This window comes from Vulpes vulpes, chromosome 2, assembly GCF_048418805.1.
Source record: "Vulpes vulpes isolate BD-2025 chromosome 2, VulVul3, whole genome shotgun sequence".
NCBI lineage: Eukaryota > Metazoa > Chordata > Mammalia > Carnivora > Canidae > Vulpes > Vulpes vulpes.
In genome coordinates this window covers 6483040-6499731 of record NC_132781.1, presented here as the reverse complement: position 1 = coordinate 6499731, position 16692 = coordinate 6483040, and the positions used below count along the sequence as shown (strand labels likewise).

At 46.3% G+C, this 16692-nt stretch overlaps 1 long non-coding RNA gene across 1 annotated transcript; it reads left to right on the top strand.

Annotated features, from left to right (window-relative positions):
- Positions 1-9244: 9244 nt before the first annotated feature.
- On the top strand, positions 9245-16385 carry LOC140597685 (uncharacterized). Its single transcript, XR_011999529.1, has 4 exons — positions 9245-9379; positions 9578-10213; positions 12545-12671; positions 15113-16385. It is a non-coding gene; the product is annotated as an uncharacterized lncRNA (long non-coding RNA).
- Positions 16386-16692: the final 307 nt, after the last annotated feature.

The following is a 16692-nucleotide window of genomic DNA, read 5'->3' as shown; positions in this document are numbered from 1 at the left end:
GACACCCATTTTCCCAATAGGTGTTCTCCATAAGACTCTCCCCATCAGAATGTTTTACCTCTATACGTATCTTAGAGGTCAACGGATAAGTAAATGGGTTCACTTCTTTTCCCATGATGACTTCCTTCCCAGAGGAGACACTCTCTGCAGCCTGCCCTAAGCCCTGTGTTTCTGGAGAAGGAGAGAGAACAGAGCTGGGGGGCCATGGACCTTGCTCCTGCCTCCTTGGAGCATCAAGCGTCAGCTGCCCCCACGGATTTGACATCCAACCCAGAAATAGATATCTTTTCATCTCTGGTCTTCCCTCCCTGGTGACATTGCTCATTCTGCCTTGGCTGTTGAGCTGAAATAATTGGATGAGCCTCTGGTCTTTGGCTTATCCAGAGAAAGACTCAAACAGTCTGAATTGTGGTGTTGAGTAACTCTCCAGAGAGCTTATCACACCCAGGTTTTGCTGCCTGTCTTCCTCCCTCTACTCTGAGCTTTTAAGAAGAGATGATCTTGACTCTAGCTACAAGTCAAGACCAGTTGTGCAGGCTTTTAAATGATCCAGATGTCTGAACCCCACTTGACTGAGTGGTTGTCAGCTAGAGCCTGAGATCTGGCTCCTTAAATATTTCTCAGGAATTAATGTTTGGTATATGTGTATATATGTATGCCTGTGTGCATCTACCTATCGTCTGCCCATCCGTCCATGTATCCATCTATCCATTCATCCATCATCTGTCTATCCATCTATCTGCCAGGGATGGAGAACAGTGCCATAGAAAACAGCCACTTGTGTTATTTATTTTTATTTTCTTTCCCCCAATACCTAACTTAGTACCTGTCAGGTAGCAAAAAAATTTTTAAATATAATTTTAATGAGAAAATGTCTGAATGAGTGAAAGGCCTTGCCATTTCCCCTAGGAGAGACCCTATGTCCAACCCTCGCCCTGCAGATGCTCCATCCTGAAACCCCCATCCCACTCACCTTGGACGACAGGAAGCAACAGAACTGAGAGAAGCCACATGTCCTGTCCTGCCGGCCTGAGTTGTCTTCCTTGTGCTCAGCTAATAATGCCCACTGCCCTCCAGGACTGAAACTGAGCTCAGAGGAAAAATGCCTTCTATTTCTCTATTATAGTTTCTCTCATCTACTTCCCTTATTTTTTTTCTTCAGTTATTTCCTAATTTCAATAATTAGGAGAAAGGCAGTGCCAGATTTTGAGAGCCTATGACTGGCATGATTTGTCTCAATGATGAGGGAAACAAAGTGTCCCACTGGCCAGGGTGCCACTTGCCACTGTTCTCGAGGAGCTGGGAAGCCTGCTGCCAGCAATCTAAGTGACACCGTGCCACAGGCCCCAGATACCTGACCCTCAGAGTGTCGGTCCAAGGAAGTGGTAGGGACACATTGGATTTGCATATGGAGAAGAATGCAGTGCTCAGGGCTCACACTCAGCCTTGCTGGACAAACAGCCCCATCCTAACCCTCCTTCTAGGCAGCCCACCTCAGTGCATCCCAGACCACCACTCCTGCCCTTCCCCTGGTCCAATCCTGAACCTGACCCTCAGTCTTCTCCTCGAGATTCTAAGTTCCTCAGACATAGACATGCCACAGGGAGATTTTAAGGAAGGAAAAGTGACTGTTTCCTATCAGCTTCATTGTGCCCTCCATGCTTCCTCTGCCATCTGTTGGGGTATTTCTGCTGGTTGTGGACCAAGGCCACTTCCCACCCTCAAACTGCTTATGTTAACGCCCTCCTAAGTGACTTGCCCACAGGGCTCCCCTTTTCCTTCGCATGTCCTCACTTCCCTCTGTCCTCTGCCTCCTTTCCTCTCCCCTCTGAATTAATTCCTCTGTCTCCTTTTTCTTTTATGTTAGAGGTTAATTCTACTTCTTGGGAAGATTCGGTTTGGTTTTGTGTTTTTACATCTCTTCGATCCTTGCATGAAATGTTTAGTTTAGGAATTATATTTTCATTTCAAAAGCTCCTTTTTAGTTCTCTGCTTGCTGAGGTTTTTAAACTCTCCTCACTCTGTGGTAATATGTTGATTTGGTCTGGTTTGGTCCTTCTCTCTTATATCCCACACATACCTCAAATGACTGATCATTGTTGGTTACCTGATTGTTATGGAGAATGAGCCAGAACATAGATGATTGGGGCTCTGAGCATGTGGGGACAACACAGCATGTGAAACAGGGGTGTCAGGGACGGCTGAGTAACTCAGTGGTTGAGTATGTGCCTTCAGCTCAGGGCATGATCCCAGGGTCTTGGGATCAAGTCCCACATCAGGCTCCCTACAGGGAGCCAGCTTCTCCCTCTGCCTATGTCTCTGGCTTTCTGTTTGCCTCTCATGAATAAATAAATAAAATCTTTTAAAAAGAGAAAGAAATAGGGGTGTCATAGTGTGCCAGTTTCTTTGAGCCTTCCATCCCTTCTTGACCTACAGCCTATGCCTTCTTGGTAGAGAGGAGAGAGATCTTCTAAATGAAGAAGGCTGAAGGTGGCCTCTAGCATCCTCTCTAGCTGCCTTGGATTCCCCAAATATTTTATGAAGTTAAAGACCCTCCTGGGGGATAGACTTGTAATGAAATCAAGAATTGGCTTAATGGACTGAGCTACTGGGGTGTCCCCCTATTAAGAAAGCTATATTTAAAGGATTAAGTAAACAGAGTATAATGGTTTGGAGAGGTTTCCCAGTAAAATTCATTTTATTTTATTTTATTATTTTATTTTTTTAAAGATTTTATTTATTTATTTATTTATTCATGAGACACACACACACAGAGAGAGAGAGAGAGAGAGAGAGAGAGAGGCAGAGACACAGGCAGAGGGAGAAGCAGGCTCCATGCAGGGAGCCTGATGTGGGGCTCGATCTCGTGACTCCAGGATCATGACCTGGGCTGAAGGGAAGTGCTCAACCGCTGAGCCACTCAGGCATCCCCCCGGTAAAATTTAAAACCTTTGTATTGGAGTGTAAAAGATACACAGAAAGTGCACACATCAGAAATGCACAACCCAATACATTTGCACAAATAAAACACACCTATAAACCAGCACCTAGATCAAGAAAGAACTATTCTCAATCCCCAGGAGGCTCTTTAGCTTCATAGGCCTCCCAGTCTCTCACTCCAGCTGTATACACCTGACCAGAGCCCCTGAGGGAGCACCCACTTAGAGAGCTTTGGGGGAAGATCCCCGCCAGTCACAGGCTGACCCCTGGAGGGCTCACGCAGGGCACTTCGGAGGAGCACCTGCAGGGCTCCAGAAAGCTGAGCCAGCGCACGTGGCAGCACAGCCCACGGAAGCCACATCAGCACTTGAAGTCCCAACCTCAGCAGCTGGACTGCCTGCCATCAGAGAAACGGAAGTCCTAGTTACAGACCCTTCTGGCAAGGAGATAGCATTGCTTTGTATGTTTGTGATGGTAGTTCCCTGAAATGGTGTGTGTGTTTAACACGTAGAACTGAAATCCACCACAAAATTGTACCACATGTAAAATTTGAGAAGTACTAAAGACAAGAAGAAAAACGTTTCAAACTGTGCACTTTAAGTGGGTGCGGTTTATTTTATCAAATGACACCGCAGTAGAACCTGAGAAAGGGTGGGAGGGAAAAGTTTGAAGGGAGGCCTATGTTCCTGCCCCCCCCCACACCTTTATAAATTCTTTGTCTCAGGTGGAAACCCCAGGGTTCGCTGAGACCCTCAATCGCAGAAGGCTCAGCCCTCACAGGTGGACACAAACAGGTCCAGGGGCTGAAGGCAGGAGGCCCCTAGATGGGCCACTTTGGCATGAAGATTACTCTGAGCTGAAGGCCCTCAAAGACACCGCCAGCTCCAGGGAAACTCTTGCCCCTCCCTTATCTACACAGAGGATTCTCAGTTGCAGAGTCTTTGCAGAATAAGGGTCATTGCCAGGGATAAATTTTATCTGAGTAGCCCAACTACACGGCAGGGCAAATATTTGTTTACCAAACATTTACTGGTTTTCCTCTTCCTGTGAATTGCTTTCCTTCTCTTTGGAGTCTCAAACCTCAAACCGCTCTCTTAATTCAGGATGACATCTGTACCCCATGATGCCTGACTGCCATGTGTGTGTGGATTCCCCACACATGCACTATTAAATTTGATTTCTCCTGATAATGTCTCACGTCAATTTGATTGTTGGTCTAGCCAGAAGGACCTTGAATGGGACAAGTACTCTTACCCCCCAAGAATGGGGTGTGACATTCCCGCTCTCAGATACTTGGTGTAGTCAGTAGGATTCTTTAACTAGAAGAACACCACCCACCCCCGATGGCGCTGCAGGTGAGACATCCTTGGGACATCCAACAGAGAGCCTGTGGCAGGTAAGATTGCTCCCCATGTCAGCCTCCTGGAATTGCTATCTGCTCAGGCAGAGGGAGTAAGAGTGATCAGAGTCCTTTTCCTCTCTTTCTCAATTTAGATCAGCAAAAGAAAATATTGTGGAACCAGTTCCTTGGGCTCAGGGACTGTTTGGTTCAGGTCGGTTGAGTACTCTTTAGTTACTGATCATTTCATCCCAGAGGTGGTCTCTGTTTTCCTTGGTCTGTCATTTATGTTGTTTGTTATCTGTTGCTGAGTTCCACTATGGAAGCCAAAGCAGCAAAACTGGTGGACACACAACACACAGTACTCAACCCCATGACACATTCCTCCTAGATGCTATTTTGGTTCCAAGATACCCAAGGCTTAGATCAACCTGGTAGATTTTTCCTCTGGTTTTCTTCTATGTCCTAAGAGTTTGGCTTCACGACCAGTGACAATATTTTCTTTGATCTCCACCATCTAGAGGGTGCACTCACCGGGAGACAACTTGGTGCCAGTGGGCTAGAGTGGGCACCCAAGTCTCTTTCTCTCTGTCAGGTTGTGCCAGTTCTCAGCGGTCTTTGTCATGAGAGGTTCCAGCCCATGAGAACCTTTGTGGTCTCAAACCTCATTGCTTGTTAGTGCTGGAAAGTCCCATTCCAGAAGCACCCATGTGATGTCACAGATTAGAGATCTGTGAGGGGAGGAGTCTCGTATTTTCATGGGAGACTGCGAACACTCTTTCCACTATACTGCCTTTACTGCCTGTGTACTAAAGGCCTTTGCTTTCTTAACAGAATTTTGGGAGTAATCTTCTGGATCATGGAGACTGCACGAACTATGCCCTCTCTGGACACCTCTTGTGTCCTGGGTTAAGCTACAAAAAGGCTTATTGGTTTGAGTTGCTAGTAATAGATCCTGCCCATCAATGGCCAGATGATGGATCCTTTCAATTGGCTGTATTTTGAAAAAAAAAAATATATATATATATATTAAAGAGCTCTCAATTGTCCTGTTAGTATCATGGCTAGCCTTAAAGATTCCCTTGACAAGATAGAAGAAGTTCAACTTTAGGACAAGTATAAACATCCACATCTGTGTAAATTCCCCTTTGTCTCTTCCTTGTTTGTTTTAGTTTCATTGAGTTTTTCACTGGCATTAGTCTTGGTTTTTGTTTGTTTGTTTGTTTGTTTGTTTACCTCTATACATTAGTCAGTATTCTTCACACTAAGTGGACTCTTCATGCCCTTCCTCTATTCTACACGACCCCCTACCCACGTCCTCTCTAGGAAGCATCCCTTTGTTCTTTGGAGTTAAGAGTCTGGTTTCTGGTTTGTCTCTTTATTCTGTGTTTGTTGTGTTTCCCCTTAAACTCTGGCTTCAATGCCTGTATTAACTTCCCTTTCCCTACAAAACTCACAAAGATCACTCTGGCCTGACCTCTAGGTTCAAAGTACCCAGGTTGCTCCTATAAATGCTGAAAGCCCAAAAGTGATTTTGACAACAGTGCCTGGGACTGGCAACAAGGCTTCCTTTGCTCCTACCTTCCAGGGCCCTGTACTCAGGCTCTGCCCTCCTCAAGAATTCTTATACAATATGTTTGCAGGTGTATCCTGGACACCTCACCACAAAAAATTCATGTCCTCTGGACAGTAACAGAGCTTTTAAATTATAACGTCCTTTTACCTCTACTTTCAGACACTTCAACCGCATTTAGAGAGGAATTACAAATATTATTTGACCATATTTACAACCCTCTGTTCACAGAGGAGACGAATGACCAAAATTTCTCCTATGTCCTCCTATAAATTATCATTTGAAGGAGGACAGTATTCAGGGGTAATAGAAGTCAAAGTTACATTGCATATCCACCAAAAAAAATGCTTTTACCTTTATTAAAAGCTTTAGACAGGCTATACAAAGTCATAAATAATTTGGTTTCCATTTTTAGTTAAAGTTCTCTCTGATATAAAAAAGCAAATTTAGCTAACAAGTTGGAGCAGTGACTTGATATTCAGGGTGTAATCCAGGTCTTTTGGGAATGAGGAACAACTGCTCTTTTTTTGTAGAAATTTCTACAAAACCAGAATTACAACTGTAGAAACAAGCTAAAGCCCACCTAGCTCTATCAATCTCCAAGCCTTGCCTATTCCTCTCAAGATGTTTGTAAAATTTATAAAAGATCAGGATATTTGAACAAAAATGTTCTTTAATTTTTTCAAATGGTAAATTTTATATAGCAATTACCCTGAATTTCAAGAAAAAAAATTTTACATTCTTTCTCTGTTCCTTGAAATCATAAAGCTTCTCATATCTTTGAAATTTAAACACAGCCTACAATCTCTGAGACTAAAGAAGAAAAAAACAAGAAGGAAAAGAGGGAAATGAAAACTTAGTGGAAAGTTTTTCATAAACATACACTAAAGAACAAACAGGAAGTATTTTAAAATTGGGCCCATAATGTCCTCTTCACAAATATTAGTCAAAACAAAATTAAGATTTTCTGTGCATCTTTATGTGTATTTTGTGTGTGTCCATGTATATTATATATGTGAGATGTTTTCTCTCCCAAAGGGAGGTATTGTTAAAATTAATTTGCAAAAGAGCTCAATTTAGTTACTTTGAAGGGAAGCAACCCTAAGCATTGGGCATTCTAAACTCACAAAGGTAAAACTCACCCAAATGTTTTTCAGGCTCATACCATCTGGGAAAATATACAGCACTAAAGATAATTTAAGGTTTTGGTTTATTTAAAATAGATATGTCTTTAGAGTTACTAGCATTAAATATAAAACTTTTACTTGGCTTGTGTTTACTAAGAGTCCAACAAGTTCATGGCATCTCTCTTGCGAAGTGACTAGGAGAAAAAAAACCTGAAAATAACCATTGATTTTTACTTAACGCCTCATAAAGTTTTAGGGGCAGTCTGGGCATAATTGTTAAAAACAAGTAAATTAAACAGTTAAACAGATGTAAGCAAGATAAAATAATGAACAAAGGTTTATCTGCTTAATGAACAGGTTTCAATCTTTATTGAAAGATTGTATTGTGAAAACAACACATTTCTAAATTATAAAATATATTCTTCAATTTGCCAATTTAAAGATTGATGTAACTGAATTCACATTTGCTTGCAACTTGGTTTTCACTGGACATTAAGGTTCCAAAGCATTAAGATTTCTGATAAACATAACTAAGACTACTGGAAATGACAAGGGAAACGCCTCTGTACATGAAGAAAGTAGGATATGTGCTGTTGGTGAGAAAAATTATGAAGAATAAAAAGACAGATTTGTCAAGGGAAAAGAAAATAATTTTGTCCTAACATGAGACCAGTTACTTCAAGAGGAAACATTTAGGACAAAATCTAAATGCAAAACAGAAAGAGCAAGAAGGTTTATGAAGAAAAGATCTTTAGAAAGAAATTTTATATGTGGCCAATACTGGCTAAGATTGCGATAAATTAATGTAGGAAATGAATTTTAACATCAAAAGTGCACTGGTGCAAAGTTTTTGTTTTCTCTTTGTTAAAAGTAGAGAGTTTTCTTGAACTATTGATCTGCTCTCCATAAGAGATTGTAAGTAAAACTATTTCTTTATCTTTTAAGGTATCTGCCTAAGAAATTATGACTCTGGTTGCCAAAGTAATTCCCTGTGTTCATCAGTTCTTCGATTACCTGAGAACCCTGAGTCTTAATATGCTGGGAGCCTGACATGGGACTTGATCCTGGGACTCCTGGATCAAGCCCTGGACCGAAGGCAGGTGCTAAACCGCTGAGCCACCGGGGCTGCCCTAAATAATTTTTTTAATCTAAAAAATAAAATAAAGAAATAAATAAAATAAATTTAAATTTTCTGTGACTAACCCAACTACATGGCAAGCAAATGTTTGCCTACCAGATGCTTACTGGTTTTCATTTTCTTTTCTTTTTTTTTTTTAATTTTTATTTATTTATGATAGTCACAGAGAGAGAGAGAGAGAGAGGCAGAGACACAGGCAGAGGGAGAAGCAGGCTCCATGCACTGGGAGCCTGATGTGGGATTCGATCCCGGGTCTCCAGGATCGCGCCCTGGGCCAAAGGCAGGCGCCAAACCGCTGCGCCACCCAGGGATCCCCTGGTTTTCATTTTCCTATGAATTGTATTCCTTCCCTTTGAAGTCTCGAACTCCCCACCCCCTTCTCTTAATTCAGGATGACATTCAGAGCCCATTATGCCTGACTGTTATGTCTATGTGGATTCCTTGCATGTATGCTATTAACTTTGAGTTTCTCCTGTTCATCTGTCTCGTGTCAATTTGATTCTTGGTGCAGCTAGAAGGACCTTGAAGGGGACAGGAACTCTGGGGACTGGCCCATAGCACCCTTTCCTCCTCCTGCTGGCAAAGCCCTTGGCCACTCCACCTCCTACTCCACTATACCAACAAGGCCTTCTGAAGTGGTAGGTGGCCGGAATAAGGCCCCATGGGCTTTATCTTAGGAAGGCTAGTCTGGTGTGCGCCGGTGGAGAGGGTGGCCCTGGGCCCATGGACCAGATGTTGGGACAGATTTACTTGAGGAATGGAGATTACCAGAAATTGCATTTTGAGCACATCTGAGCTCACAGGGTAGACAGCTCTACAAAGGTTCCAGTAGCCAATGGAGGTCCAGAACTGAGTTGGGGGATGGGGGTAGCAGGAAGTAGGTGTGCAGAGACTGGAGGTGGTGCTAGAGAGGGGAGCAGGGGCCCTCCCCGGAGAGAAGCTCATCAGGGCCAGACTCCAGGGGATGCTGAGGTAAGGGACCAGAGCAAAGAGAGGGGATACCTCATCATATCAGCCATATGCTCCAAAGGACAGTACTCCTTTTCTTCTAATTAATGAAATCAGGAAGTAACTGGGAAAAAAAATTAAGGGAAGTAGATGGAGAAACTAAAAAAGATTAATTTCGAAAAATAGAAGGCTGTTAGCCTCTGAGCTCAGTTCCAGTCCCAGAGGGCAGGGAGCGTTAGCTGAGCACCAGGGAAAAAACCTAGGCAGGCAGGACATGAAGCTGCTCTGGGTTCTGCTCCTTCTTGTCACCCAAGGTGAGTGAGGCAGGGGCTTCAGGACGAGGCACCTGCAGGGCTGGGGTCTGTCCCAGGGGAAATGGCAGGGCCTTTCATTCATCCAGACACTCATTCATTAAAAAAACATTTTTTAAAGTTTTGTAATCTGACAGGTACTAAGTTAGTGTTTGAGAAAGAAAATAAAAATAAATAACACAAACGGTGTCTGTTTTCTAGGGCACTGTTTGTCATCCCTCCCAAGGAGATGGAGAGACAGATGATGGATCAATAGATGCATGGATGGATGAACGAATAAATGGATGCATGGATGGACGGATGGATGGATGGATATATAGATAGATGAATGATAAGCACATCCATGCACAAATATATATATATATGCATGAATTCCTGAGGAACGTTGAAGGAGCACAGATGCTCAGCCTCCACCAGAGACCTACTCAGTCAAGGTGGGGTTCAGGCTTCAGGATCATTTAAAACCCTGCACAACTGGTCTTGACTTATAGCTATAGCTGGGATCTTCTCTTCTAAAGAGCTCAGACTAGAGGGAGGAAGAAAGACAGCAGAAACAGTGTGTGATAGGCTCTCTGGAGAGTTGCTCAACCCCACTCATCAGGCTGCCAAAGTCTCTGCTCTGAATGACCAAAGACTAGACCACGATCTGGTGTCATAACACAACAATGAAGAGAGGGACAAAGTCCTCTGGTGGCACCAGTAAAGACCAAGTGGCTACAAACTGGAAGCACCTAGAAGAGACACTGAGTCAAAACTGGAGAGATGAATATAAATATTTGATTCCTTCAAGCAGAGAAGAGAGAACATATCCAGGCAGAGGGATCAGCTTGTGCAAAGGTATGGCGATTCAGAGGAGCAAGGTGCGCCGGTAAAATAACCAGCAATCACCTGTGTGAGTAAGTGTGTGCGTATTTATTGTGTGAGAGTGTGTGTTTAGTTCCGAGCCATGTGTGAATTCAGAGGGTGAGGTATTTTAGGTGAATGGGGGTGAGAGTTTCATGGGGTGGGTGGGGAGGGGACTCTGCTGTCTCACCAGAGACAGTGTATATCTGTATATTCAGTGTATATTCAGTGTATATCCAGAGCTGGAATTCAGATATACACATGGGGCAGCAGTGGGCATTCTGTGGTGCTGGGAAGAGGTGTCGGCAGCAGGCAAAGGAGAGGAGGGTGGTCAGTAGGATGAGGAGTGAGCACAGGACCCTGTATTGGGCAAGGGGACATCAGAGAGAGGGGACAGCAAAAGACATACTATAGGGAATTAAGGGACAGGTGGGATGGGGCGATTACACAGAGGGCAGAGGCTCCTGGCTGGTCTCCAGGGCAGTGCCAGGCACCTCAGCAGCACCAGGACCAGCCCAGGTATTAAGGGAGAAGGAGGTGAATGTTGGGTTTCTGTTTTCTAGGCCACTTCTCCATCTGACAGGAGAGAACAGTGAGAGGCACACTGATGGGCACACTGATCACAAAATGTTCCTATGGCCAAGGGTGGGAATCCTACAAGAAGTGGTGGTGCCGTGATTATGACTGGGATTCCTGTAAAATCCTTGTAAAAACCACTGGGTCAGAGAAACTGGTGAAGACGGGCCAAGTGTCCATCCAGGACAATCACAGCCAATGCACATTACCATGGTCTTGGAGAATCTACAGCAGGACGACACAAACACCTACTGGTGTGGGATAGAGAAATTAGGAAATAACATCCGACTGAAATTATCCGTGGTTCTTGACCCAAGTAGGCACTGCTCCCTCCTGTGCTCTGGGGCCCTGGTACCCAACCATGGAGGAATCAAGACTGTACCTCTCTCTTCCCTGATTAATAGAGAGTGATCTCTAAACTTGCCTGAGACTCTGTGTGTCTGTGGGGGGGTTGTGTGCGCACATGTATGAACATGTATTGGGGGCACCACGATACTGGGAAAGATGGAAGAAAGAGCGAGCCCCTGCATCTGCACATCTCCATCTGCTCTCCCACAGGCACTGATAAAGGACAGACTCAGCTAGGACAGGCTTGTCCAGGGAAGGCAGCTTCTCTTTCCCAGTCTCATCGACCCTCTTGTAGCCCCAGACTGTGTGGGACCTTGCCAGGGGGGAGAGGGGAGTGGGGTGCTAGAAAGCTCTGGTCCTGATAGTCTCAGCTACAGGCCAAGAGACCTTCTCCCTGTCCCCTCCAGCTTCCCCTCTCTCCTCTGGCCACATAAGCACAAAGCAGCAGGGGAGGGACTCTGAACTCATTTCTGGGAGAGGAAAGCCAGGCTCCTCCAGATGTGGGGACCTCCTCTCTGGCTTCCTACAAGCCTTGGAGGAGACACTGTGCTCCACTGTAGCTGCCCCAGAGGCACTAAGGGCCCTCCAGAGACAGGCCTGGAAAGGGGGTCAGGCTGTAGCTCCCACCCCACAGCTCTGCCTCTGGGTCCTGCAGTCTTCTCTCCAACATTTTCCATCATTACAGAGGTAATACATCTGCTACTCATTCATTAGCTCATTTAATAAAACAGAGAACAGTTTCTTCACTTAGCATATCCAAATATGGTGTGCAAATGTCTGCAGTGGAGAGAGAACGCTGGTATAGAATATTCCAGAGATTAACTGAAAAAGACAACAAAGGTGATGGATGCGCAAGAGGGAAGGAGGAACATGTCAGATATTTGGAGTCTGGACCCTCCAACAAGACAGCCTTTGCCGACAGGACTGGTGAAATAAGGAAGCAGGCCCTGGGGAGGCAGCGAGGACCCAAGGGGACATAGAGGCTGTGGGTACTGGGTGGCTGCAGGAGACAGGGGAACCCTGTCTGGGTCACATCACTTCAGGCCAGGTGGCACACAGCCTGCCTCAGGCAAGGCTGAGACTCAGAAAGGAGCTGGCCTGGCTGATGGAAGCTCCAGGCGTGGGAACATGGTTCTGACGTCCTCAGCTGTGCCAAGCAGAATGAAATTCCTACAGAGCTCCCCACTCCAAATGCTTCCCATGGTGGTGAACTGATGTTTTTCTGCAAGTGAAGTAATAGTATGTTTGGGATGAGAAACCAAAAAGATGCAAGAGCAAACCAACGAGGCTGAGCAGTGACACTAAGGCAGAAGTTTCTTCATCCTTAGGGGTGGAGAGAGGAGGCGGCCATGGGGAGCCACCTGCATCACTCTCACACCATGCTCTGCTCTGTGTGTTTAGCACCAGATCCAACAGACTTTCCCAAAACTGTACCAAGACCCATACTGGCCAGTTGGACTTCCTTGCTTCTGTCTACCCAGGGCTTCACCTGCAGTCAGCCCGTGGCTGTGATCACCCCCAGCAGCAGGTGAGCAGAGCTGGACCCCAGCAGACCTTTCCCACTGCTGCCCCTGTGACCACTCCCCTCGGGGCACTCTGTCAGGGACCCCCTTGGACACTGAGGTTTCCTGGCAGGGAAGAATCAGCATCGTCTGCCCTGAGCCCCCTCCTTTATGCCTCTGAGTACTTAAAGAGCTCCCCACTCCCCAGGAGGAACCTAACAAAGTTCTTCAGCTGGGCAGCAGGAGAGAAGGCTCTGGTCTCCTTCTGACCTGCCTCCCAACTCACAGGAACCCCAAAGAAGTGTAGGTGGTTCCAGCCTCAACTACACCAGAAGGGAACTGCTCTGTGTTCCTTTCCTGTGGCTGCTGAAACAAATCACCACCAACCTGGTGGCTTAAGACAAACCAGTTTGATGACGTAAGGTTCTAGAGAGCAGAGGTCTGACATGAGGCTCCCTGGGCTAAAGTCAAGGTGCTGGCAGGGCTGGCTCTTCTGGAGGCTCTAAGGGAGAAGCACTTCCTTGTCTTTTCCAGCCTCTAGAGACCCCTGGGCCCCCCGGCTCGGGGCACCTTCTGTCCTCACAGCCAGCAGTGGTGGTCGAGTCCTCCTCACACCACATTACTGTGACACTGGCCCTCCCCTGCTCCATCACTTATACACACACAGCTGGTGACACATAAGGTCCACCTGGATAGCCCAGGATAATCTCCCCATCTCTAGGTCAGCTGGTTGGGAATCTTAACTGCATCTCATCATGCATTCCCCCTTGCCATGTAACCTACCACATTCACAGCTCTGGGGGTTAGGACATCTCTGAGGGGCATGTTACTCCACTCACAGACAGTCAAGGGTGGGTATCTGCTCTATGGTTCCAGCCCTCCCCTCCCCAAGTGCTAGGGAAATGCTGGGAAGGAGTGGGAAGCTGGGATTCCTGCTTTCTCATATTCCCAACATGGGAGAGAGGCTGGGCCATCGACCTGAAGCCTTCCCCACCAAGAGTCATCCAATAAACAATCAATTCATTCATTCATCAAAGGGCAAACACTGCCCCAGTTTCACCCCATCAGAGGCTGGGTGAAGGTGCACCCCTCCCTGGGTCCCACCTTCCGGATCTCCCTCCATCAGCTCCCATCCAGTTGCAGTCTACTTCCTCCCCATCGTAAGTCCCCTATTCCTTGGAGCCTGGCCCCACCAGGCGGTGTGGTGTGTTCAGTCCTGCCTCTGAATGAGATGATGCACTTGGCTCATGCTTCACAACCAACTCTGTCCTGCTGGCTATATTTGGAGACCAGTTGTTCTGTTGAGTGAGGAGTGGAGAACACAGGACTTTAGGAGACCAGAGAGCACAGAAGCCTGTGGGGTGGAGAGATGGGACAGCAGCTCCACAGGGAGTAGAATTTGTGAAAAGAGCACAGTGACTTAAAGGATATTTTGAGGAAGTGCAAAGCAGCGTGCACCCTCTCCAGAACACCACCTGTGAAATCCACATGGCCCGTCACGCTCAAGGCAGGTAGAAGGACAGAGCAAGGTGGCCTACACAGGTCCTGGCCCTGCTGGGGGAGGAGGGGATGAGGCCGAGGTGAGGGGGGCAGACTCTTGGACACCGAGAGGAACCACCAGGGGGACACATGTAAGCAAGGGCCATTGTCCTCCTAGATCCCGTGTCCACTAAACAGGATGTAAGAGAGAGTACACCTCATATGCGCTACCCCACGGGGGTCAGAGCTGAGAGAGGCCCCTACCAGGAGAACCCAGAAGGTAAGTATCCAGATGAACAGGGGTCGGGAAATTTCTTCTCTTCAAATTGGGAATATTAGTTTTGAGCTTCAAAGTTGAGCAGAACTGACACAAGGTGGGACAGTAGTAGGATGAGAAAGACAGACCAGGAAAAGCCTTGGGCTTGGCTGGCCTGCAGGTGAGGTGGAGGGGAATTGTGGGGGAGCAGCCATAAAGCAGGATGAAATCAGGGGCCATGGGTGCTGGACCCCAGGCTAAGTCTGCAGGGAGGCCCCTATAGATTGAGCCTTGGGCAGCAGGTCTGTGCCCTCAGAGGGGCTTCCCTGGCAGGAACCAAGGCTGCCTGCCTGCAGCTCTGGGCTCAGGAGTCAGGTCAGGAAGGAAAGGGCTGGGCTGCCCCTGAAGAGGGAGCTCATGCCTGTCACGGTGCCACCTGCACAGGTCCTGCTCTGCAACCTCTGCTTTGCGCTCTTGACCTCTATGAAGGGGTCCCTACTTGGACTCCTGCTGTGCACTCTGATGTGGTGTCAGGGGACCCAGGGAGAGAATAGAGTCAGCCTGAGCAGGAGAACCACAGCTCCCACTCACGATACTCCCACACCCTCTGACTTCTGAGCAGGGAACGGGCAGTGGTTGCATTTCCAAGAGAAATGAGGGTCCCTGTTAGGTAGGGACTCTCCTTGTCTTGACCCCGGAATAAACCCTGTTTCCCCTCTCTGCTCTGCACAGGTCAGGGACCCTGGCCTCCTCTGTAACAGCCAAGAATCTTCCTGTATGGATCTTCCTGGTGCCTCCTTTCCTTGGGACCCTGCAGTGGCTCTGCCAAGGATAATGAACTCTTAATCGGCAGGATTCTGGCCTCCTCTGTAGCAGCCTAGAAAGGAAAGGATACATCCTCTTTCCATCCTCAGTCTTCAGGGGTACCTGTTCTCTCACCTGTGTGAATCTTCTGGTACCTCCTTTCCTTGGGACCCTGCAGTGATTCTGCCAAAGATAATGGCCTCTTATATCATTTAGGACTCTGGCCAATGATGGATTTTACAATTCCAGACCAACCAGGAACCATAAAACCAGAATTAAACCCAAAAGCTTTCAAGTGTTCCAAGGACAAAGATCCTTGATGGGCCAGGTGTACACAGGTCTATCCATTCCACCCACTGCTGATTCAGTGCCTCTTAAAATATGAATCACTTGAATGTAAGATTGCAGACAAGGTTGGACCATCCCTGACTCAAATTCCATCTGTTTGCTCCGTACATTTCCTATTAAATCTATGGTTTTTCTGGCCTCTTGAGATTATTTTTTGGACACTATTTCAATATATATATATATATTATATATAGAAGATAACCCGGCCACTCTAGAGGGTTTGAAGTGACTTTAAATCCAACACTAACTGGGGGGATGGGAGACAATAGAAGGGAGAGGCCTGGATGATGCCTTCTTACCCCTCAGAGAGGTCCCAAGGAGGACTTCCCTTATGTAGGTGTAAAATTTCATTGATGGCCAAGAATGGATAAAGAAAAGCATAGGGACTTGTGTTTGAAAGTTAATTCTTTGCATTTTTTTAAAAAAAAATTTATTAGAGAAGGAGCATATGAGCAGGAGGGGGAAAGGCTGATGGAGGATGATAATCCCAAACAGACCCCATGCCCAGCATGGAGCCTGATGCAGGTCCCAATCTCATGATCTTAGGACCACAAACTGAGTTGAAATCAAGAATCTGACATTTAATCATCTGAGCCACCCAGTCACCCCTATTTTCTGTATTTGTTAAAAAGTGTACTGTGGGGACGCCTGGGTGGCTCAGTGGTTTGGTGCCTGCCTTCAGCCCAGGGTGTGACCCTGGAGACCCGGAATCGAGTCCCACGTCGGGCTCCCTGCATGGAGCCTGCTTCTCCCTCTGCCTGTGTCTTTGCCTCTCTCTCTCTCTCTCTCTCTCTGTGTGTGTGTGTGTGTGTGTCTCTCTCATGAATAAATAAATAAAATCTTAAAAAAAAAAGTGTATTGTGGTGTGTGTGTTTGTGTGTGTGTGTGTGTGTGTGTATGTGAATTGTATATTAGAAAGCCTTCACATGGTAGGAGTACAGTTGAATGAACCTTCATAAGCAGGAATACCTGGGTTACTGTCATTGCATCAAGACTTTTTTTTTATCCTTCCCTTTTTTTTTAATTGGAGTTCAGTTTGCCAACATATAGCATCAATATCTTAATAGAGGTATAGATATATGACTATAAATTTGTCAAAACTGATTGAAGTTACTCTTTTTCCTGTTTAAGTAATAAGTATTTGGGGGAGAGGGGCATTG